This window comes from Hetaerina americana, unplaced genomic scaffold (genome assembly GCF_022747635.1).
Source record: "Hetaerina americana unplaced genomic scaffold, ioHetAmer1.1.p SCAF_7, whole genome shotgun sequence".
Classification (NCBI taxonomy): Eukaryota; Metazoa; Arthropoda; class Insecta; order Odonata; family Calopterygidae; genus Hetaerina; species Hetaerina americana.
In genome coordinates this window covers 19848000-19872454 of record NW_027287316.1, presented here as the reverse complement: position 1 = coordinate 19872454, position 24455 = coordinate 19848000, and the positions used below count along the sequence as shown (strand labels likewise).

The following is a 24455-nucleotide window of genomic DNA, read 5'->3' as shown; positions in this document are numbered from 1 at the left end:
TTTCACGGAATTTTCAAAAATTATGTCCTAAGGAATTCTCGGGTCTTAAATCGATCACTTTCTCTCGAGAATTGCATGAACAGAGTGACAAAACGAATCTCTGATTGCTATTTTTAATAATCCAAACTACACACTGGACAGCTCGAGCACATTAATGAATACCCCTCCACCCGTCAAAATGCGGTGTTGGCGAGATCATGTGTAAATGGATGCGGCCGACCTTTCTAATGTGCAATGTTCAATTCTCACCGAATGACTGGGCGATGCATGACAACCTGCATGATGGAGGAAGAAGCCAAACAAAGGAGACGAGCTTGGGCATCGTAAATGACACCCTTTCGTGAGCAGGTAGTCAAGAAGATTGGATCGGGATTGGCAGATCATACCTAGTATTCGACGCTAACGGGAAATAATTCTATCAAATCGGTATCTCCTTGCAATACGAACTGAACAATGGTTTAAACGCATGCTAACGTATCATTGCATAGCAGCTCCGAGGAAAATGTTTGCCTGGCACATCCCACTGAATTACTTTTGGACTCTCTCGTCTTCATATACGAATGCAAACCTCGGTTGAAAGGTTTACCTAATCAAACATTTTAATATTCATTTGAAAAACTCTTATTTTCACTTTATATTTCGGTACAAATATGAAACATTCCAAGTTAAATGGAAAACTGGTATTAGCGCAGAAAGAACGGCTTTAGACATTTTAAACCTGAATAATATGTCAATTAAATGGATGCCACCACATAAAACAGCATGAATAGACTTAGATTAATTCGCAAGTCTAAGCCAATTTTTAACAGACGGCAAAATGTTCATAACCTCATGATTATAATAAAATTGTTAACAGTATAACAGCCGTGTCGCCTAGAAATAAGAAACGAGAACATTCACATCGTCTACCAGCCATCTTCAAAAAATCCGGAACGTTGAATGTAAGTGATGGAAGGTGCAAGAGGATATTGAGAGAGTGGGGGAGGGATAACGGGGAGGTGTGGTGGGAGGTTTCAGAGGCGAGGGGAGGGGGAGGCTGCTGGCGGGGGCGGGCGGGGCAGGGCGTGGTCCCCACGAGGCAAATCTCTCTCTCCCCCTCCTCCCGCCTTCGGAGTGAGAGAGACTCCGCCAGCACTAACCCACCCCCCTCGCTGAACCCCCCTCACTCGCCCTCCCTCAGCCGGCCGATCCGCCGCCTCTTCCACTCCCCCGCCGCACAACGCAGGGCCGTGGATCCATTGGCGCCGAAAAGGAGATGGGGAGTTAGGGGAGGGGTGGGAAAGAGGGCAGGGGAGGCTACGCACAGGAGGGTTGGTCCTTCCTACCTCCGGTCGCATTCCTTCGCCAGAATTTCCCGCTCCCCAAAAGACTGGAGGAGCGGTCAGAGAGAAAAGGAGATGGAGCGGGGAAGGGGGGGGGAAGGAAGAGGAAAGAGAGAGGCAGAGGGGAGGGAGAGAATCGGGGCAAAGGCTCGTTTCGCTAACAAGCTAAACGCATCGATAACAACAACATAGCGAGCTTTGAAGATGTCTATAACCCCCCCGCCCAGGTCAGAACGACTTCTATCCATGATACGTCCTATTACGGATGGAAGACTCAACTAACGACCCGTGTGCGCCTGGATCTTTGACGTGGACAAATGACTCGCTCGCTCCGAGCCTTTGGTACGAACTTAATTCTCGATTATCTCGTAAATTTGACTATCCGATAATGCTTGAAATCTCTTCCGCTACAATATACTATATATTACTATGACCAACCGATTAGGATTCTTTATATCTGGATTAAATAGTGAACGATGATTTGCGTCATATTATTCCAAATATCTTTTCCATGAGAATTCATGTAATTTCAAATACTTGCCCAAACTTATCTTTTTCGCAAAATCTGCATACCACCTATTTAAAGAGGTCAATAATTTCTTCTTGAACTCAGAAATCATTAACGCGGTAGGCGATTAATCGTGTCGTGGTAGAAATGAGATCGTTTTTCCGACAACACGAACATTTCGCATATCATTTAGGGGTACCTTTTCCGCCAAAAAATGGACAATTTTCGCTTATTCTCCACACAAAACGAATAACCACCAACCTTCCAATTTGGGCAGACTGACAAAATGAGTAACGTATCTACACATTTTATACGTAAACTAAATTTCTAAAATGTGGTCTAACGGAAGAACGTAAGGACACTGCAAATGTATCGATGCAAGTGAAGAGGTTTATAGAATTGAACAGTGGTATTTAAGATCGTAGCCCATCGTGGAGATATGCCCCAAATCGCTGTTTCCCATTGCTGATAGCAAACTAGGTTGTCACTACTGAAGCTAGTCATGGCTAGTCATAACAAGAAATTTCCTATACCAAGATAGGGTTGCTACCCATTCCACTCATTTTCCCCTCCTGGTCTTTTCTCTCTCGGAGCAATTCCCACCCGGGGAGCGAAATATAGAAATAGTTTAACTTCCGAATAATTTAGCCGAGAAAGTTCCATTACGTCCGCTTTCATTTGAATATGAACTAGAAGAAGCGATTTTTTTCCCCTCACAATAATAATGCGAGATTTCAGGTAGCCTTCTTCCAGGCAGCGTTATAGACGTTTAACATTCAAATTAATTCCGTCCGCAGAGCAGTGAAGAGCAGCACCGCGGTCTTCAACCACTTATTGAAGTACAATTGCGCCTTGCCCGAGATATTAGCCGATCTGGTCGACGACTGACTTTCCAATACGTCACGACATCATCCGGCGATTTCGTAGTATTTTGAGGTCATCTTGCCCAAGGATAGATCCACACCCCCCCCCCCCCCCCGGAGCCTCAGCCTATTGTTCACGACTGCATAATCGACGATTATGCTCGCTTATTTCGTAGATAACCTGTAAACCTAGAGGTCAAACCGCCTCCCCCTCGCACTCAGTAATTAAGCAAGCATAGTCCAGAGCAGGTATCGCATTGTATGAATATTGATTTGGTCTCATTACAACATCTCACAGCACTTGTTGAAGGGGGCTGGAAAAATTTGTAGCTGATAAAAATTGCCCTATATCAGTTTTTTTGGACGATCAGGGGATCAGTTTTAATAACCGAAGTAGCACAAATGATAGTCTTCATCAGGTGAAATGTTCTTCATATTACAATATACTTTAAAAAGAAAACCACTTATTATCTAACAGTTTCATCATAAAATCAAATTTGAATCAAGGCATTATTTCTTATATCGTCTCATTTAGTCATAAATAGTCATCTTCCTCCGAATATTACACTATATTATAATCAAAATAAACGAATTTTTTTCGATAAGAATGATAATTTCCACTTCCTTCAATTATTTGTAAAATACATTAGCTTTAATAACTATTTCACTTGTTCTCGACCTTCTTTGGCTATTGATCAATCTACCATTATCGCATATATGTAGTTCAAAAAGCAAAGATTCCAAGTGGGGAACAACTAAAATGTAGTCTCTTATTATAACTTATTGAATGATTAAAATTGGAATACCATTTCAAAAACTCCCTTCGCATGCCGACGGCCACGTTCAATATTCTAATGGGAACTTAACTGCTGAGGGGCGTGTTTTGTTCTTAATATTGGCGGCTATTTCGAGTGAAATTGGGTCTTAACGACCAGAGCGAACAAAAAAAAATTGGGGACCGGGAGAAATAATCACTCATCTTAATTTCCACAAGGGCAAAATTGGTTACACGGTCATCGTAAATTATTTATATTTTATTTATTAATCTAAAGAACATCGCACCGAAATTAGTAGTTTCACGAAGGATTTTCTATTTTAATCATCTTCAACCGCATCAGAGTACTTATTCAGAGTATAAGCAAATGAATAGTGAAGGTATGAACCTATATTAATCATTATCAGCAAATAAGGATTCTGTGAAATGACCTTTAATAATAAACAAAACTCAACGATTCTGATATTTGGAGATCTTATAAAATTTAGTCCCGAAACAAAAAAGTCATACGCCACTTAAATAAAATCACACCCAACCATTGAGCATTACACACTTAAAATAACTATGAAGTGCTAACCTATTGGAAACCCCCAAATACCCTAAATCCCCTGAAGTAATGTATGTCTCACCGATACGAAGTTAATAGAAGGATGCTACGATATAAAAAAATATTTAATTTTACTTTCGGATCCATAATTCAAATATGAATGATATATCATCGTCCATTCATATTTAGACAAGAAGCATTACTAGGTAGAACACTTCAGATAACAGTCACTAGATTAATTTTTTTATTCGTACACATATTCGAAAACTTAGGTCTTCGCTATTTCCCATACATCTAGGGTTTATGCAAACTAATACTAAGTAAATGAGAAAGATAAGTAGCTAATATTTCCAAATCAATTAAATTAATTATGAAGCGAACATCACCGAATATCAATTGATTAGTTTATTTCTGCAGATTTTAATAACCACAGCCTCCGGACTTGGCCTGATAAATCGAATACCAAGTCGTAATTGCGTAAAGAAATAAACGTTTTTCAAGACTATGTTATCTTATTCAGAAAATCATCAGATAGACATGACATATAATTTTACCGTGCACCGAGAAATTTTACTAAGTTCAAGTTTAACTAGGCTCTCCAGGATTGCAAAGTGGTCTTGTAAATGTATTTATATAGGTTGTAAAATATGGCAGCAAGGGCACCATTAAGTAGCTTACAAGAATGTCTTCAAGTCATCCTTCAAGTACACCCCAAGATATATACATGCATGTATATATGTATATATATATATATATATATATATATATATATATGTACACACACACAAATTCGTTGCGCGTACTTAGAAAGAAAATTTGAATACGGACGTCCGAACACGGCGTGAGTTTTGCGAAAGCATATCCCCTAGCAACACCGGCATCGGGCTAAGCTCTTCGAAGAGCTTTCGTGGCGGTTTTTTGAAACCAGTTTTACTCGCCGCTGCTCTCGTGGCATCCTCCAGACCACGACTGCCCAACGGCTGCAGGGCAGGGGAATGCTCACCTAAATCGTCCCTCCACTCAAATGCTAAACCCCCTTCCCCTTCTCCCCATCCCCAACTTGCAGCGAAAATATTCCCGGGTTACCGAAGCTGTGCACAAAGGTGAGCATCCAACGGAAAAAAAGACCGCGCTACTAAAAATCAAGGAATCGTTAGTGCCAGTCAGTCGGCTTTTGAAAAAAATGTAACGGAAAGGTATCGCCCTCTTTAATTTTAAAGATGTTCTATGCGATGACGACAGACAAGAGAGCGGCTAAATAACATTCAGGTAGAAGGGGAGGTGGAGGAGGATTAACGAGGTTAAGTGTAGGAGGAAGGCAATAAAAAAATCGTTTAACCCTCCCTCCCTTCCGTAATGTGTTCAGCGGTAACATTCTCAGCTGCAGCGCTTAGACTAGCGTGCGCCCGGCTATCATTCAAGAGTAAGAAACCTCAGGTTGGTGCGTGCTTATAGTACAACTCTAATTAGTTTTCAAATCGGTGATCTCTTTCTACGCATCAATTTTAAGGGGAAAGTATATTAAGGTGGGCAGGAGAGTAGACGAATTGCCACATATTGCTCCCGTGGCAAACAGGATCGGATGAAGAAGCCATTGCGACCGCACTAGGAACTGCACTCAACTTGTAATTTTCCGGCGAATATGACTTTGTCCCATTTAAGTACAATTCGTTCCAAAAAAGTGACGCACTAACAAATCATGACTCATGCTATAACTGCAATTAAGCATTTTTGAAGCGCATAGGAATTCAGTGCAGAAAGATTAGAAATCATTTTAAAAAACGGAAACTAAACCATTGAATAACTTCATTATAAATTACAGAACTATATTACAAATTAAAATTCAAGTACTGGATGAGTCTTCATATTGGGGACTCCGGAACGGAAGCCCAAAGAAGTAAAACATCCAGGAAAACCCGGAATTTCCGGGTGATGAATTAAGTGAATATTCACAGATAAAATGAATCAACGAGGATTCACTTCGAAGCTAAAAATGTAGTGCCCTGCAATTTCGAAGATTAAAATTTTTTTCGATTTTGAAAACTTACCTTTAGCCTATGAAAATGGAACTGGAATGACAATGCAAAAAGTTAACTTCGGTTTTTAAATAAATGACAAGACAATGGCATGTTTAGGTCCACGTTGATACGGGTGGTCGAGACGATAAGCGACTTCGGAAAATATTCCGCTTCGTACCTATTGTTAAAACAATGCACAGTGGCTGCGACTCAACCTTGTCCGAGTTCGGAGAAGCGCTCACGGTTACAGGAAAACATGTGAGAGGTTGCATACCATTTTCACGTGAAAAAATAACTATCCAGCGAATCACAAGCCACAACACCTAGGCTGGCAAGAAGAACTTTCCTCGTACTTTGATGAGTGACGAGAGGCGCCCGACCGATGAATAGAAAATATAAGACTCTGATTACCATTTACATTCATTTTCCTTGTGAAAAATGTCATTCACTTAAGTGCTCTTCCTTCTAATTATTCAAGAACGAATGGCAGCGCCTGGAAGAGATTAATGGGTGTTAGAATTCAACACATGTCCAGTAATTAGAAAAAAATGTAGAGAGAAATTGAGCAGAGGCGGCCGACACTTGTTCGAAATAATTACTATAAGAAATAAATAACCCTGTATCCATTTTCACATGTTTCAACACGTGTGGAAATGGGTATAAATTATTGATTAATTATAAACATGACTCCAGTTGAGCGAAAGTGAGACATATTTAAGAACCAAAACGAGCATCTTCCCATGAGTCCGATTTATTTCTAACATCCCGCCATGATCGATTTTGTACCCGTTTAAATAAGTAACCAAAGCATGTAAAAAAAATAAATACTAACCTATATACAACACAATGAAATTGGAATTGCCACCCTATATTAAAATTCATCAATTTAGGGTAATTCCAACACACCGTAAATTAAATGCAAACGTATATATTGGTTGCCTGCTGGGTTGGGAAGCGGCTCACACAAACGTAAGTGTTGAAGGCCAAAGACGGCGTCGTACGTTCAATGTCAACCGAATACCCAAAGTAAAGGAGCATTTGACATCACAAACCAGGCGTGAATTCATTTTAAAGCCGTTAGGAGAGAGCGTTGGCAAGAGTTGAAACTACATCAACCGAGAGACGCTTCTCACATGACTGACCTAAACCTTTCGCTTTTCTACAAGAATGATTTTTTTCTCCCGATCACAGAAGAATTTACCTGGATCATCTTTGCATCGAATGCATCGCATCGCATGCATGCATTCGAATGCATCAATCCCATTCGAAAGATTTTGAGTCAAGCCAATAAAAAGAGCGAATTGCTGGCCGATAGTTTCATTCGCTCGCAACGATTCCAAGTTTTAATAAGCGAAAAATTAAGTAATGAAAATAAAGATATCAAAAATCGTAGGACGTCATTTTACATTATAGGGCCACCATTATAGAGCAATAATGCAGTTTCCACATGAAACCCTTCATGATTGTCTTCCAACGAACTAGCACGCATCAAACTATCATGAATCAACTATAAGGAAATATCACAGCCCGCTCGAAATAGCACAGCGAATGACAAACCGAAAACGTCTGTTCCGCCGTGGAAGTGGAGACCAAATCGTGGAACTGTGGACAAAAAATCTTAAACAGCCGGCATCCCTCAGGAGCAAGAGCCAAAAGCGGGCATAAGAATCGCAAAATATTTCCGCCTACCGGGCTACGAGGGGAAAAAAATCCCACACTCCCCTCGCCATATATATCTCGCCTCCGTAATACTCCCTCCACCGTCGCGACGACCCTCCTCCATCCGAGCAACGTTTTCCCGCACTCGAGGTTCTCCGAAACGACCACGTAAGCCACTTTCCGCAGCCAGATTGGTCATCGGGGAAAGCGACATTCCGCGGATTCTCGGGGAGAGGCACCCCTCCGGATCGATCGGATTCTGTGATCTTAATTTATTGCGGCGTCGAACGAAACGTTCATGGACGAAGGACGCGCGGGGCACAACGACGGTTAGGACGGGGAGGAAAAAGAAACACCGAATGTAAACTCGGCCGTCTACATCTACGACGTCTCCCACAAGGACGGACTACCCCGGTTCGCTTCCGCCGACTCGCATTCCTTCTTTCGCCGGAGAGGTAGTGAATGAACGTGCACCATCTATACATATATACTTGCACGCAGGTATCTTTTCACTTGAAACAGGCGAGTGGCATTCCGTGATGATCGTTAATACTTTATTACGCCTAATTAACTAATACAAAGTTACGGCAGCTTTAGATTCAAAGAATGCCTTAATTATTCCAAATATTTCCAGATGTTTTATCAAAAATAGAGTCGCTACACAGCAACATCTTGGCAGATTTAAGTTCTGACATTGGTATTCAAATGTAGTCGTTCTCCACCTAGATGGAATTCCAGTATCACCCTAGACCATCAGCTATATTCCGTCGGGGATTTCTATTTGTTTTTTTTTATTTCTGAAAATATTTATAGATGTCAGTCCAAGTAATGTATAGCCATAGAGTCAATGAAGTTTAAATTATTCTAAATGGTAAGCGCTAGGAATGGCAACACAAACATTTAGCCACAATACTCTTTTTAACTGTGTCCTATTGTGTTCGAACACGAGACTGCTATCACATCAAAGGTCATCAACTCAAATGTGGGGCTTTTCTCGGCACGGCACCTGTTCAGCAACTTTTTGTATTTATTTCACGGTTGCCGTAATTTGTTTCAAGCAAGTACTTCATCCGAGGTTTTCATATCCAGCCCTTTCCTCTCACTTTCCTCCCGCTAGCAGTTGTTCCTTGTATCTACTTGGCAATATCTATTGGATCCTGCCTTCACTTGAACCTCGGAATTTCCTTTCTAGTAAATCTATCGGTCATTTGATTTTCATCTTTTCATGTACCCTCACCTCCATTAGTTCCCAGTTTTCCTTTCCTCCACTTTCCTCCGTTCTTTTTCACCCTGGTAAATATGGATACACCGTATTTCTTGATAAAGCGAATTCTAATTTCGAGGTAGTCATTTTCTGTTGTGAGCAGATTTTTCCTCCAACTCAATTCCTTCGTGACTTTTCCTACATATTTATATACGGAATAGTAAAACTTTCTCCCATCATCTTGGTTTTCATTGCCCAATTTAATATTTGTATTGCCTCCAGTTTTTAAGTCAGGAGGAAGAGGAGTATTTTTGTATTGCAATGACTTTTAGTTTTGCTATTTTCTCCTCTTTCCCAAGGCTCAAGATTAACTAAAACTTGTATTTTTCTCGTTAAATTCCTTTCTTTCTTTTCCTTATAATTAAAAATAAACTATGTAGCATTTATATGTTTCTTTGGAGTTATCTACAGATTATTTCGCAATTACAATTCCATTTGTGAGGCGGATGATTTTAAATATGAGGCTGATTATCATTTATATTCTGATAGGGCGGCTTTATGTTTACAAAAAGTTCGAACTTTAAAGAACAGTTTATTTTATAAGAACAAGAAAAACTTTGTTTGAGCTAATGAGAGCAAATATTCGTCGTTTATCTGAAAATTAAAAAAGTGGGAGCCCTTACACAAGTATCCGCCTCATGAACACTTCGTATGCCCTCACCATTTAAGTTCCACAGAAAACGATGGAATAATATACGGACGAAATCGTTAACACCACTTAAAACACGAGGGGGACTGAGGCGCAGAGTTGCTGGGAATGCTTCAGGATGACGGGAAAAAAATGATACGAGAGCACTTATACAAATGAAACGATGGATATTAAGGCTATTACAAGGCCACAGCACAAGACGAAATATTAAAAGTGAATTTCAACTCCAAAGAGCTACATTTAATTATCAAGGGACAATTATCATTCTCATAATTCTGGAAAGCAAAAAAATTCAAGGTGAAGTTGTCACCTTGATTCGAATATCAACTAATTGCGGGCACTGTCACCTTCCATCACAGTGCACCTGAAGCGATTTAACCTATTTGCAAAATGGGATATGTTATGCATAAGCGATTTCGTATTTCAAATCGTTAGCTGTGTGACCTGGAGTTGCCTCGCTTCGATTCGGCATTCAAACGTCGGGAAACCCCTCCACAACACCAATCTAATTATTTACGCACCGCCCTTTCACTCAACATCCAATTCGGTGCGGCTAAAAACTGCCTACTGATAAGCAATCCGCAACAGAGTTCATGAAAACGTCATCACACTCGAACAGACTGCGCATCATTACGATTTTGGACCCATTGCTTATTTACACAACGAGTTTTCTCAGAAACGCTGCAATAACACGGAAATAACCTGAAAATAATTACAACAAACGGTGCATATAGGTATAAAACACGTTCAAGTAATGAGCGGTCCGAAAATTCCCAGGAAAAGAATTCCTCACATGGGTTTTCTTTGGAAACGTTTAAGAAGGAAATTCATGGCAGACACGCCTCAGCATATAGAACACCACTTCAATATGGACCGTTGTATAGATCCGAAATCTGGCCTATGGGGCTCGAGAATGAGCTTAGATTAAGAGGTTTTTGAGAAATGGGCATGGAGAACGGATAAAGTATTGAAAAGAGACGAAGCTTTAATTATGGACGTAGAAAAGGGGAAGTTACTATGTGAAACTCAAAAAGGGAGGAGAAAATATTGAGAGGTAGTGTGATCCTAACTACGATCACAAAAGGAAGAAGTAGGTCAGATAAGCGGGGAAGAGGAAGAATAAGAATTGACTTTTCATCCAGCATAAAGACAGGTCGAATGTACGAAGAACTAAAGAAGTGAATAATTTACGGTTATACAGTAGGAATTCCATAAGATATGTGGTATATAATTATTGTTAAGGACCGTCCAAAACCGAACTTTAATGGGTAGATTACCTTTGATAAAGCTTTTTACAAAGGAAGCACGCCGAAAAAGCGAGAACATATTAATAATAATTACCACCACAGTTATCAAACCGAAAATTTGTTTTGGTATGTAAGGAAATCTCAAGGGCAACTATTATGAAATTTACACATTCACGGATGGAGGTTCAGGGCTTCAGGGTTCAGGGTTTTGACACCATTCAACTACCTACAAGGTTCTAGTGACAGGAAAATAGGCAAGCTTCGATTTTTAGACAAGATTCCTTCACCCAGGATTTGAACCCGGGACTCTGCGGCCAGTAACCGAACGCTCTTCTAATTAGACTGCTACGGTGACCACAGGTTTTTTCATAAGAGCAAATAATGAATTATTTCATCATAAGCAATAGTTTAACGACTCATTAACGTCCGATTCTAACAATAAAGGCAATATATTGCAAGCGAAACAGGTCGTGTGTGGTGGTCAAGAGCACCGAGGGTTTTCAATTTAAGGGCTCGATCATACTACTTAATATATCGACGAACCCATTTGGGTATGAATCTTCACCCAGACAAATGCATAATCAAAGCGATGACACATACCAAATACACCAAAAACACCAAACTACTCAAACTCGCCATTATCAACTTCTCAGACATATTAGTAATTCGGATTTCTTCGGATTTCGTAGCGATTCCCCGACTCAACAACTTCGCCGTAAGAAATGCGGACCCAAATTAACAATAATTCGTTTGGGAAATTAACATAACACGATTCCTGCCTTTTGTGAATATGCTTACGCTTCCAAAACCTACACCCAACAATCCTTGGTTTCCTTCCTAGAAATGTAATTAATTACAGACCCTTACAACTCATCGAGAGTTTTCTCCTGCCTTGCAATATCGAGACAAGCGGAAGAGGCGATTTAAAAATACATACCAACAATTTCAAACTAACGAAGAACAAATGTCAATATATTTATTTTTAGTTATTTGGTAACCGGAAATCCACCGCAATGGTGTGTTACAGGGAACACGCCAGGAATACAATATCAAAAATTGAGTTTCTCATAATTTTTTTGTTAAAATATATTTGTAAATTTGTACATCAATTCAAATAATTTCATAATATTAATATCAATATGCAGTTCATAATAATACTTGTGTTTTCGCTAACTCTACGTGATATCCGATCAAAACATTTACCACCAGTGCAAATATGTTCTGATGCTTTGTCCTTCAATTTCTCATCACGCCCTAAGCCTACCTTTTTCATCTTATAATTTGTGAAAGGCTGCTTTTGAAAGGAATTAGTACATGAAAAATCTTGCAGTCGTGGCTGCCATTTTACTGAGACTATAAATCAACATTGAATGTTTCAGATGTAGTATACATGATGTTAACAGCTGTTTCTTCATAGGTCACGTTGACGAAGGTGTAACATAATCTACATCTACATAATACCCTGCAGTATTTGGACGCTGACCTTAAGGCGTTCGGGTCACAAGTTAGGGAAAGCAAACCGTGGCCCGCCTAAAAGAAAGTAACAACATCATTCACACCGACAGTGAGGGAAAAGCCAACACTCCAAATAGATTGTTCCAAAGTGCCGTGACGAACGATGCGCCCTCACCGCGCATCTCCAAGAAACACCAGGCATCGAACCCATGGCAAGTACAACAGCGGACGGACAAGGAACTGTCAAACCGCTCAAAGTGACCATACCCAACCAATATCCGGGTCCCGAAAATATACCAGCACCTAACACAATATGTAAACTGTCGACACTAACCAACAAAATGATCTGAAATAGCCCGAGAGGCCTAAGAAAGTAACGCCACCTCTAGAAAGATCGTTCTCAAATTTTCTTCAAAAAATAGTTCATTACTGCTGCAGCATCACCCACAAATCATTTTAATCACCCACCAGATATCATATATTTGTACGGCTCTTATTCAATAGGAAAGGTTCTCCCATTTAAGAAATCACGTCTCCTGTTACATTGACGGAATTCAATATGAAAGCGTCACTGTGGTGGCAGCATAACACAAAAACGCTACATAACGATAAAACAAAAGCGCTTACTCGGTTCATGCTCAACACTAAGAAAGTGCTCATTAGCATAACCACGGGGAAAAAACATATTGCGAGAATTGCACAGCGCAGCAGTGACGAGGAAACGCCTTACCACTAGGTCAATAGGTTGACTAACGATGGGAACAGTGGCTTTGTCGGCTCCTCCATCTCTCCCCCGCCCTACTCCCCGGAAGTTCCAGGAAACGGCCAACGGCGACCGATAGGTGGTGGGCAACCCACTCGCCTTTCACGTGAACTCCCAGAGACGCATACGTTGGCAAGGAATAGGAGAGTCGAATGCCCAGTTTAAAAAAGACCGTCTCGGTACGATTTCTCCCTCCTCGCGTGTTAGAAGGTGAGTTGGATGTCCTTAATGGACGCATGGATTTCTCGGTCAACGTCGGAGCGTACGCTCGCCCAAAAACTTTGGGCAATTAAATAAAAACTAAAAATAAAGATAAATAGATGCCAGAGAAGCACCCTTGGGCGGATTCTTTTCCACTCGATTATTTATTTCAATTAATGACGCTTTCAGGCGCCGAAGGATGTTGGCAATCATTTTCTCAATTGTCAATTAATGCCAGAACTACTAATCTATGCCAAAGGTGGAGGCAATGGCTGAAGGGTTGAGAACCACACACTTAATGATTACATTCTGCCTAAAGAACAACAATAAGCTGCTTGAAAAATTTGCAATTAGAAAACCGGCAAATATTGAACCACAACAAGTGAACTAACTGAAAAATATTTTGTGTAAAATGTAGCAATGTATTCTCCCATTTGTCTATTGAGTGATTTTTTTATATTCTTGAATTGTTTATCATTATATTAACTCCTAACATATATAAGCATCTGTAGATGTTAACATTTTAGAATAACTTATGTTGTTCCTTATGTCTGGTTATTGTCTGTAAAAAAGGGGAACTAAGATTCAAAGGAATCCCCAACTAACTGAAGTAAAATAAAACTGGACCCAGGAAACAATTGGTCAAACGGGTCCAAAATTAATTTTAAAAAATAAAAAATAATAATAATAATTTAAAACACGTAATTTTCGCTACGACCGTAGGTCGGCTTGTAGACACCATGCGCAATTTTTTCAATGCTGAGATTTCCTATAGTTCCATTAAAAAAATTCCGGGAATTTGTGCAATGTTCTGCAACATTCACATTACAGACGTTTGGCCAACCAGTCCAAATCAAAAAGTCAAAAACGTAGACCGGAACGGGACTGACCAGAGAACTGGTTCCATTTACTCCATTTCAAAAGGTTATCAGAAACGTAATAAACAAATCAACGGCAATAAGGAAGTAGGCTGTAGGACGAAAGGTGTAGGAGTTACTGACACCATACATTATTTCATAAATTTTTTCCAAGTGCCTCTCGAAAGACCGATGGTAAAATTTTCTACGCATGATAACGTTAAAATGAATTTGCGACGACGCAAAGGCTTTAGATACAAGACGCTAATGAACCTGGAACGTGAAAAAGATTTAATTTCTCTTTTTGTCCCAAATTCCTATCTAAAACTCCAAATTATGCCACGTTAACAATCATCACGGCCCCTTCGAAACAAGACAATCCTTAATATAAAAAAAAGCCAGAGAAAAAGATGCATACGTGAAAGGACAAGAGAACGACGGAGACCACGTAACGTTACGGTCGACGGGGATAACTATAATTCCTTCATAAATGACTGCATTATCTAAAATTTCCAAGAATCCCTATTTTATCAACACCGACTACGATCTACGTAAAACTCTTTCATGAGCTCTATCTTCGCAAAACCAATGTAACACTCGCTGCTTAACTAGTCCAAACCTCGATGCGAAGTCAAGTTGATGCGTGTGCGGTATTATGCGCACCGCCATAACCCGAAAAATCAAAGATCAATTGACCATCCTAACTGGTTACTTAACAAATGCACTACAATACCCGCTCCTAGGTACGCTTGCGAAAGATATATAGAGTATTCCTTCGTCGAAATAAGTTGATGAAAACAGGCCGAGGAAACATCGCATCTAAGTCATGGTGCGTCGTCTCATGAAGAAAGAGGTACCTGGTGTTAGGGCCGGATGGGGACACTGAAACTTATTAAATTCAGAAATTTGAATTATTTTCGCATACCAAAGCTATTCCAGAATTCCCCAAGAGTATCACATCAACATACCACAATTTGGAAACGCTATCTGTCTTAGGGTCTGCTCACGCGCAAAACTTTCTTATTATGAATTTTTCGGAAGCAGTTTCTCGAAAGTTCAGCACCCTGCATCTCTAACCTCTTAAAACACTTGCGTATTCCATAAAAGTGAATTATATTTCATAAACTCAATCACACGGTTTTAAAATATCCATTCGTATGCAGTCACATGAAATTACCTATTTCTAAATCACGAATATGCCTGAATAAAAACAAATTATTCTACTGTCTTAAATTTAAGCCTCAACGAAGGAAAAAATTACATTCGGGTAAAATAAAATGAATGAGCAAAAAAAAAAGACACCGGGAAACGCCACCCCGCGGCATGCCGAGGAAACACTTGCGAACGTGGCACTGAGGGAGGGAAGGTTTTTCCGGTTGACGCGGCGAAAGCAGAGTCCTTAACAGCCTCCCCGCCTCTCTCTCTCTCTCCCCCTTGCCAACCCATCCCATCCGCCTGCTCTCCTCCCCCCTCGTTTCTCCCGCATTCCTTCGTCGCCCCCACACCCGTCTCTCACAAAGAGACGGGAAGGGACGTAAAGAGAGAGGAGGGAGGGGGAAAGAGAGGAGAAGGCATCGTGAAGTCATGCGCGATCTTCTAGGAAGCTAATCGAGGTCCGCATGGGCCTTCGAGCGGTGGCTCGGGGGTCTGCGGGTACGTGGCGAATAGGCGCCCGGGACCTGAAGGAGAGAAGGCGGAGGGGGATGGCGGGAGGTGGGTGTGAAAAAGGGTTGCGAGCAGGATGGAAGGGGCGCGAAGTGAAGAAGGCTGGAAGACGAGAGGGCGTGACGCGACGAGATCACAGCCAGTCAGTCCTACGCCTACATCACACACTGCAAACCGCCAACCGGGGAGTGTGGCAAGGGATGTCGACACGCTCGATTTAAGTCCACGACGACTACATAAAGGCCGCGATACGAACAGAAATGGAGCATTCTATGATCCGTGGTGTGGCCACCGAATGGCCATTTACCCTAGTCCCTAAGAACAAGTCTTCTCGGACCTGTCTATGGCTACCTTGAAGGCCATCAGTTTGTGACATATTAGCCATACTTTCAGATAAATGAGTTTTTATTAATGAATATTTCAACAACTTTCCATGTTTCATTTCCACCCTACATTTAAAATTTTATTTAGATTGTTTTGGGGATTGACGTTTGTTTGTAAATGTTTAATCTTTTGCATTTCATAGAATCTGAATCTCACGAATACTGAATGATAAAATATTTTTTTGTTTCTATGATTATTTAGCATTTGTGATTCATTTTCAGCATTTAGCTAACAATCGCTTCTGCCAAACGACGATGGGCTCTTGTCAACGTTAGAACGCCCCGAGATTATTTTGGCGGCCTTTTATATCCCTGGCTTCCCACCCAGAGGGCCCGGGTTAGAATCCCGGCGGTGTTGAGTATTTATCAGTGGTATCTCGATCCCTACACTAAGTTCTTTGTGGAGGGCACTTTGTGTGAGTACGCCGTCCGTCGATGGGACGTTAAACTGCGGACCCCTTGGTGCCTTCCATAAAGAGTAGGCTAATGCCGACGCCAGGTTTCTCTCCACCCTTCATCCTTTTACATCCATCTCCAATGGCGCAAATGACCTCAGCTGTCGGTCGCCTCCTCTAAATACCAATACTTTTATATCCTCCCTTCAGGTACTCAATTAAAACTATCCAAATATGCCCACCAAAGTCAGCAAAAAAAAGACCGACTCCATAAAAACCCAAAAACTGCGATGGAAATGAAAATATCTATGATATACAGGGGTTGTGTACAGAGTGCATACCTGAAGTGTATTCCCTAGTTACCGTAGCATTTTGATATTAAGGAACGGGGCACTTAACTGAAAGTAGTAGCTAGAGTAGATGTTCAGCACAGGAAACGGTTATTACAATCGAGTTTAGATAAAATGTGCATTTGTTAACTAAGTCTTAATCGACCGAACTCATTTCCCAAAACCCACCACTCAAGGGACATATAAATTATTCACTAAAGCGAATATTTGAGATATTGATATGGCGTAGTAATGCAGAGAAAAAAGATAGCATATGGAAGTAAATTAATAGGGAGCATTGGTATCGAGGTTTTATCGCATGCGGGGGGGGGGGCGGAAAGAAGTACAACGCGAGGATAAATCTGTTGAAAAAGCACGTCTCCTACATCAATTTCTTACAGGCTATCAATAACCATCAACTCCTTCAGTTTACCGCGTTCAAATAATTAAATCAATGCTACTCACTGACTTTGCGGTCACGAGCCGACTGCATGAGATACCATACGTATTACATTCAAATAACTCCACATGCAATTTTTTTAAGTCAAGTTTCAGTCTTCGTTACGCTGTTTGGAGGTTATTTCACCACCTGAAAATTATCAGCGCAAGAATAAACCTATTTTTAGGCCTCCGCAGTTAGGGTGCATGATTTATACCCTTAAAGTGACCATCAACTTAATAGTTTCTCTGTAATATGACTAACCAAAAATCAGTTGCAATCAAACGATATTTGTCTATGCACACTGGTGATATAAAGGGAAATCCACAAAACATAAAATCTTAAGTAAAACAATAATATGATAGCTATTAAATATATATAATATCGATAAAAGAGTGACAGTCTCCCTTGACTGAGAAAATGAGTTCTCTATTATCACAGAGAAAGTACTGAGGGCCATTAAGACAGGAGATGAGTAAAAAAATTACGAAGAAAACGGCGAAAGAGTTCCATTAAGCCACTCACAACTTTCAAAACTGAGATTAATGATGTAAATAAATTTAAAAAATAAAGAGTAAAGGAATAATAACGGTTAAAACGCAACTGATAACAAACATTTGTAAAAATAAAAAATTAGACAACCTTGTAACTTATTTTCGTCGATGGCTGCAATTATATCGTATGCATTGGCTACCGTTCCTATTTTCTCATTCAAGTCTCGAGAACTAATATTAATACAATTACGTGTCCAAAGCTTTGATACGCACTCAATCAGAATAATTTTGGGAGTAGTATATAATGGCATTATAGCAACTGGCACTAAACATATTTTTTAGTCGAATATACTGTACCTGTGATTTGTCACAATCACCATGCTTACAGCAAAGCTAAGGTTGTTGGACAAATTTGTTTTGATCTCTTTTCCCCATGATGAAAAAACCGTGCCCTCTGAAATAAAAAAAAAGTGAACCCCGTATTTTCAAATCATTTCGGCGATGATTTCCTTATGCCGTCAAATTAAAAACAAAATATGGTAAGAGGAAGACTGAAAATTTGAACAGTAACCAAGGGATGAGATATAAAATTGACTAGATGGAACTGAAATTAAACTTAAAAGGTGAGACCGCGATATCGACAAGACACACGTACCTGATTTAAACCCGGAGAGAAATTATCACACTCAAAGATCCATTAAGACCTGAATGCCTGGAATATCTGCTGTATCACGAACTACTTGAGAACTGCGAGCCGGTTGCGATGAAGAGACCACTTCTTCGCTGGAATGAGCATTTATAATACAAGTAATCTTCAAGGGGTGTAATAATTATTTCTCTGCCATTATTGGGGGCACATTAGAGTTCAAATCCATAAAAATCCATTCTCATCCAATGGGTGTCTCAATTTAAACAAAACGCGCCGTAACTCAAATATTATCTTCGCAGTTTAAGGAGTGTATCCGGGATCGGTCGCATCCCAGTGGGCATTAGCGGCACGAGAAAGGTCCACTCATACCGACTTTAGTAATGCCTAGACATCCTTAGCGTGCGGTAATTGGGATAGAGGACGTGTGGATGGAAGAGAGATAATAATCGCACGAAAATAATGAGGAAGATAGCACGGGAAAGAAGTAATCCTCATTCAACAGCAAGAGTTTTTGCTTAAGCAAGCAATGGACGCAAGAACTGTTTAAGAAGATAAAACAAGAAAGGTACCGGTAATAAATAAAAGATCGGATCTTCTGCTACGGTGATAAGAAAAAAGGGCAGTTTTATGAAAACGGAGCGCTCTATCTCCAAGTATAATTACTTGACCTGTACATACTACCCAATAATCACGAGTCGAATAATGGTTATCTTTAAAAACTCTCACACTAAGTTTACCTATGTACGAGTATGAGACAGTTGATGACGAGGAACATCAAATATTGAAACAATGGCTTAATTCAAAAATTTTAATTCGCAGAACAGAAATTTAATTAAAGTATTCCCAAGAATTTATGAAAACAGAAAGCCATGGGTGGATCAATCTTGAACCACGAAAACATGCTGATGAATTCAAACATAAGAAGAATAAAAGAAAATGTATTAAGAAATACGGGCAATTAGACGCACACTGGATGTCACACACATTCCAAAAAAAAATTTTAACAAAAAACCACGACGATTGGCAAATCAGACAAATATACCCGTGGGTATATTTAATCACTATTGATATGGCAAAAGACAGGATTTTTTCGATTTTATCTTTAAGCCTGCTTATCCTTAGTTTTGCTCTGGTCGCTAATTGCGCAAGAGAAGAATGGTTAAAATTTAAACTCTTAGGACATACGGATAACTTAATCGGTTCTCATCTTGAGGGATCCTGATATGTACTTGGTGCAGCAAATTAACACAAGAGCCTTGCAATTTCTCAGTCTTATGTCCGTATCATGACATAAAACCCCACTCTCAATCCTGACGTCTTTGTCTGGGCACATTGTTCGCACGGTATTCTCAATGAACAATGTTGATGCTACTAAACACAAAATGCCATACAAAGAGAAACTGAGTTGGCAGTAGGCACAAACAATGCATTACAACTGAGAATACCATATGAAAGGGTATATCATATGATGCGCTTTGCAAACGACATTATAAGTGGGCATGAAGATGTGAGAGGTGACAGGGGAGCGTCTTAGTCTCATTTGCTCACTTGGCGTCTGTAACATTTTTCCAACGGACAATAGATATGGTGGTAAACCAGAGGAGACAAGGAACATATTTCATAACTCATGCCATGGTTGATTTTGCGTTAGAAATATGCAGTGAACGCAATACTAACAGTTTTAAGTCAATAAACTTTGTTTGGAATCAGTAGCTTCGTGTTTATATATCACACTTCTAGTTCTCAATGAATATTTTAATCACTGTGAAATAATTAAGTAAAATTCGTATACATTTAAAATAATATGTTGACAGATGAGAACAATCATATCCAAATGTGGGCCGCGTGTTAATGGCACCGTTCCATAACGACGGACGCATTTCCTCTGGGAGCTGGGACTAACTTCGAAGTAAAGCTACGCAGCTACGATTCATTCTGCAAAACAACCCTTTCGGAGAGAGAATATTACAAAAAGTAGGAAAGGAGTATGAGCAAGAAGTACCCGAGTAGCCGAGTAAAAATCCGCAGGGATCCCATGGATATTGTGCAGTCTGGGATCGGGAGCCCCTGGAGACATGAAGAACTACTACGCAGGATGAAACAATTTAAACATTAACCGCGACATTTTCCTTGTGGCAGAGAATAAATAATACAGCGGTAATAACAGCTGGAATAAAATTAGAGATATTACTCTTAAGGCATGACTGTTGAAAGGATAAATTCAATAATTCTTTTTTTACCCTTAAGCGAACGTAACGCCAAGAAAGCGAAACAGCAAACAATATAATTTTTCTGCATTGCGCTATATTTTCCTTATACTTTTCATGGATCTGACTTAACAATGCCTACACACTCACTGAACCGCATCCCATCCCTATCGCACTGATTTTCTAATGAACTGATTGTAACCCCATAGCTGACTGACTAACAAACGCTTGATCGTCCGCTAACCTAACTGATTTTATGTATTCCCCGCCGCCTTTCATTTCTATTTCCAGGTCTTCCCATGCGTCTTTAACCATTTCCTCCGCGTATACGTTGAGAAGCATGAGTGATAAGACACTCTTGTCTCCCTCCCATCCCAGGACAAATAGATTTATGATGTAACTTTTCCAACGAATGACGAGGGATCAGAATAACTGTATCCAACTGCTATTCGGGGGGGGGGGGGGGGGGGAGTAGTTTTCTTTTTTTCATTCCAAGTAGCCTACTATGTTGTCAGTAATTCATCAAGCTTTATTTATAGTCCTTGTCACTAACTGCTCCTCCCTTATGCCTAGAGAAGAACACATGACTTGGATACCGAGGTGCGTGTACCTCTAGTTACCATGACCTACATACTTGAATAATTTAAAAATACATATCGCCATTAAACTTATGAAAAACGTAATGTTAAATGTCGCATCCCAGGTGCGTTAACACCCCTTGCCACAAGCCCTAGAGGTGGCTTGAAGGGTATTAAGGCGATTGGTGGATTGGTAAAAGCGAATTACGAGGGTCATCCGGAAAGTAGTACCCGTTCGTGCCGCATGAAGTGCTGACGACGCGAGTAGCCGCTGGACGAGGTCAGATAGCTTCAGTGGCTTGTCTGCCTTCTCTGAGCCAAGTTGCGTGACGCTAGCATTGCCTGTGTTGTTTCTGTGATTGTTTACAATGTTTAAAAAAATTGAGAACGCCGCCAGTTGTGAAGTGAGGGCAGTGATTAAATTCCTCAATGCAAGAAACGTTCGCCCATGTGATATTCATCGCCAATTAAAGGAGGTGTATGGAGACAATGTAATGGACGAGTCGTCTGTTCGGCGGTGGTGTCGCAACTTCAACATGGGGAGGGGGAACACACACGACGATGAGCGTTCGGAGAGACCGTCTGCCATTACAGACCAACTGGTGAGCTCAGTTGACGAATTCGTGAGGAACGATCGGCGCGTCACAATTGATGACATCTGTGAGCATTTTCCCAATGTTTCTCGAACAATTGTTCATGAAATTGTTAAACACCATCTGCATTATGCAAAAATTTGTGCAAGATGGGTCCCTCGCGTATCTCAATGAGCTGGCGGCGAAGGACTATGCAGCAGGAATACAGAAACTTGTCACACGTTATGACAAATGCCTTAATTTGCTTGGAGATTATGTTGAGAAGTAGTTTAAAGTATCCTCTTTCAAATAAAATTTTTTATGTTTGTTAATATTTACTTTTGTGTCTTTATTTCACGAACGGGTACTACTTTCCGGATGACCCTCGTAGATACGCGCCGTCTAGCCGATCCAAGAAATATTTTTACCGTGCCAGCAATCGATTCAGTGTGTGTGTGTGGATATATATATATATATATATATATATATATATATATATATATATATATATATATATATATATATATATACATATATACATATATCGGGGTTCGGCCCAATCGGCCGTGTGTCGTGCCCGGCAGCGGGGGAGGCAAGGCTTCCGCGGTCGTCATCCCACGAAACCCTTGCAAGGGAAAACCAGCAGCAGCAGGACAGAAGACGCAGGAGAAGAAGACCAAATTAGTTAGAATAGGAACGTGGAATGTTAGGACAATGATGAGGACGGGGAAATTGGAGAATGTTAAGCGAGAGATGGAAAGGGGAAATATAGATATTTTAGGTCTATGCGAGGTGAGATGGAAAGATAGCGGGGATTACTGGAGTGATAAGTATAGAATAATATACAGCGGTGGGGACGAGAGCAAACGAGGGGTCGCCATAGTATTAAATGAAGAGGTAGGAAGAAGCGTAGTCAACATAGAGCAGGTAACGGATAGAATACTACTAGTGGAGATAAAAGCAGAACCGACGAACTTAGTTATTATCCAGGTATACATGCCACCGAGCAACCATAAGGAAGAAGAGGTCGATAGGATATACGATCAGTTAGAGGACATGATTGCATGTGTTCCTGCAGGGAAACATTTGATAGTGATGGGGGATTGGAATGCGACAGTAGGCGAAGGAAGAGATGGTGATGAGGTGGGCGACTACGGTTTAGGCACGAGGAATGACCGCGGGGAGAAAGCAGTTGAGTTCTGCAGGAGACAGGGGTTAGTTATCACCAACACTTGGTTCAGACACCACAAAAGACGCAGGTATACATGGAAAATGCCAGGTGACTCGGGAAGATATCAGCTAGATTATATCCTGGTTAGACACAGGTTTAGGAACAGTGTGATAAATTCCCACAGCTTCCCGGGAGCGGATGCGGACTCAGACCACAATTTAGTTGTTATGAAATGTAGCGTAAGTTTCAAAAAGATAAGGCAGGGGCGGCGAGTTAGAAAATGGAATGTATAAGCATTAAATGGGTTGAAAAGAAAGGAATACAAACAGGCGGTAGAGAAAATCATGGAGGACGGTAAAGAGCTAATTACTATTGAAGAAAAATGGGAATGTATCAAAAAAGGGTTGTCTAAAGCGGCAAAAGACACTATTGGAACCGTTAACGCTAAAAGGACTCGTAAACCATGGATCACGGATGAGATGATTACAAAAATGGATGAGCGGCGAAAATGGAAGAATATAAATACAGAATTAGGCAAAATGAAGTACAAAGAATTGAACAATAAATTGAGGCGGGCAACAAATAAAGCAAAGGAAGCATGGTGGAAGACGCAGTGCGAGAATATGGAAAGTCTGCAGAGGAAGGGGGAAATCGGTGCGCTTTACAGCATAGTTAAATCTTTATCGGGAAGTAAGAAAGGGAGATCAACGATAGCAGTTAGAGATAAGGCCGGTAAGGTAATAGTTGACGCAGGAAAGATCCAAGAGAGATGGAAGGAATATGTAGAAGACCTGTATAGTAAAGAGCTTAGACCAACAAAGTTAGACATTGAAAAGGAACATGACGTAGAGGAAGATAGCTTAGGTCCAGGCATACTAGACAATGAGATAGAAAGGGCATTAAGGGAGATGAAACTAAATAAGGCCGTGGTGGTAGATAACATTCCCGTGGAACTTTTGAAATGCTTGGGAAAATGTGGGAGGAAGAGGCTATATGGGCTGATCCGTAGTATTTATGAGGAGGGAATCTGGCCGGAAGACTTTGTGATATCAGTTTTAGTTCCTATTCCGAAAAAGGTAAAGGCCACGTCATGTGAGGACTATAGGACAATTAGTTTGATATCCCACGCAGCTAAGGTTGTTCTCAGGATCATAAACAAAAGGATAGAGAGTAGGGCAAATGATTACTTAGGGGATGATCAGTTTGGGTTTAGGAAGGGGAGAGGTACGCGTGATGCCATTGCAGTAATGAGATTATTAATCGAGAGGAATATAGAACACAACCAGGAGGTATTTGCCTGTTTCGTAGATTTCGAAAAAGCGTTTGATAGAGTAAATTGGGAAAAACTAATGAGTATATTGCAGAAAATAGGAATAGATTGGAGGGAAAGGAGGCTAATCCGCAATCTGTACATGTCTCAGACTGCCCAGGTGAGGGTGGGAAAC

At 40.5% G+C, this 24455-nt stretch overlaps 1 protein-coding gene across 1 annotated transcript in view; it reads right to left on the bottom strand.

Annotated features, from left to right (window-relative positions):
• The window catches only part of LOC139696337 (tRNA dimethylallyltransferase), a 509639-nt gene that overhangs the window by 461340 nt on the left and 23844 nt on the right, over window positions 1-24455 (bottom strand). The window lies entirely within an intron of this gene.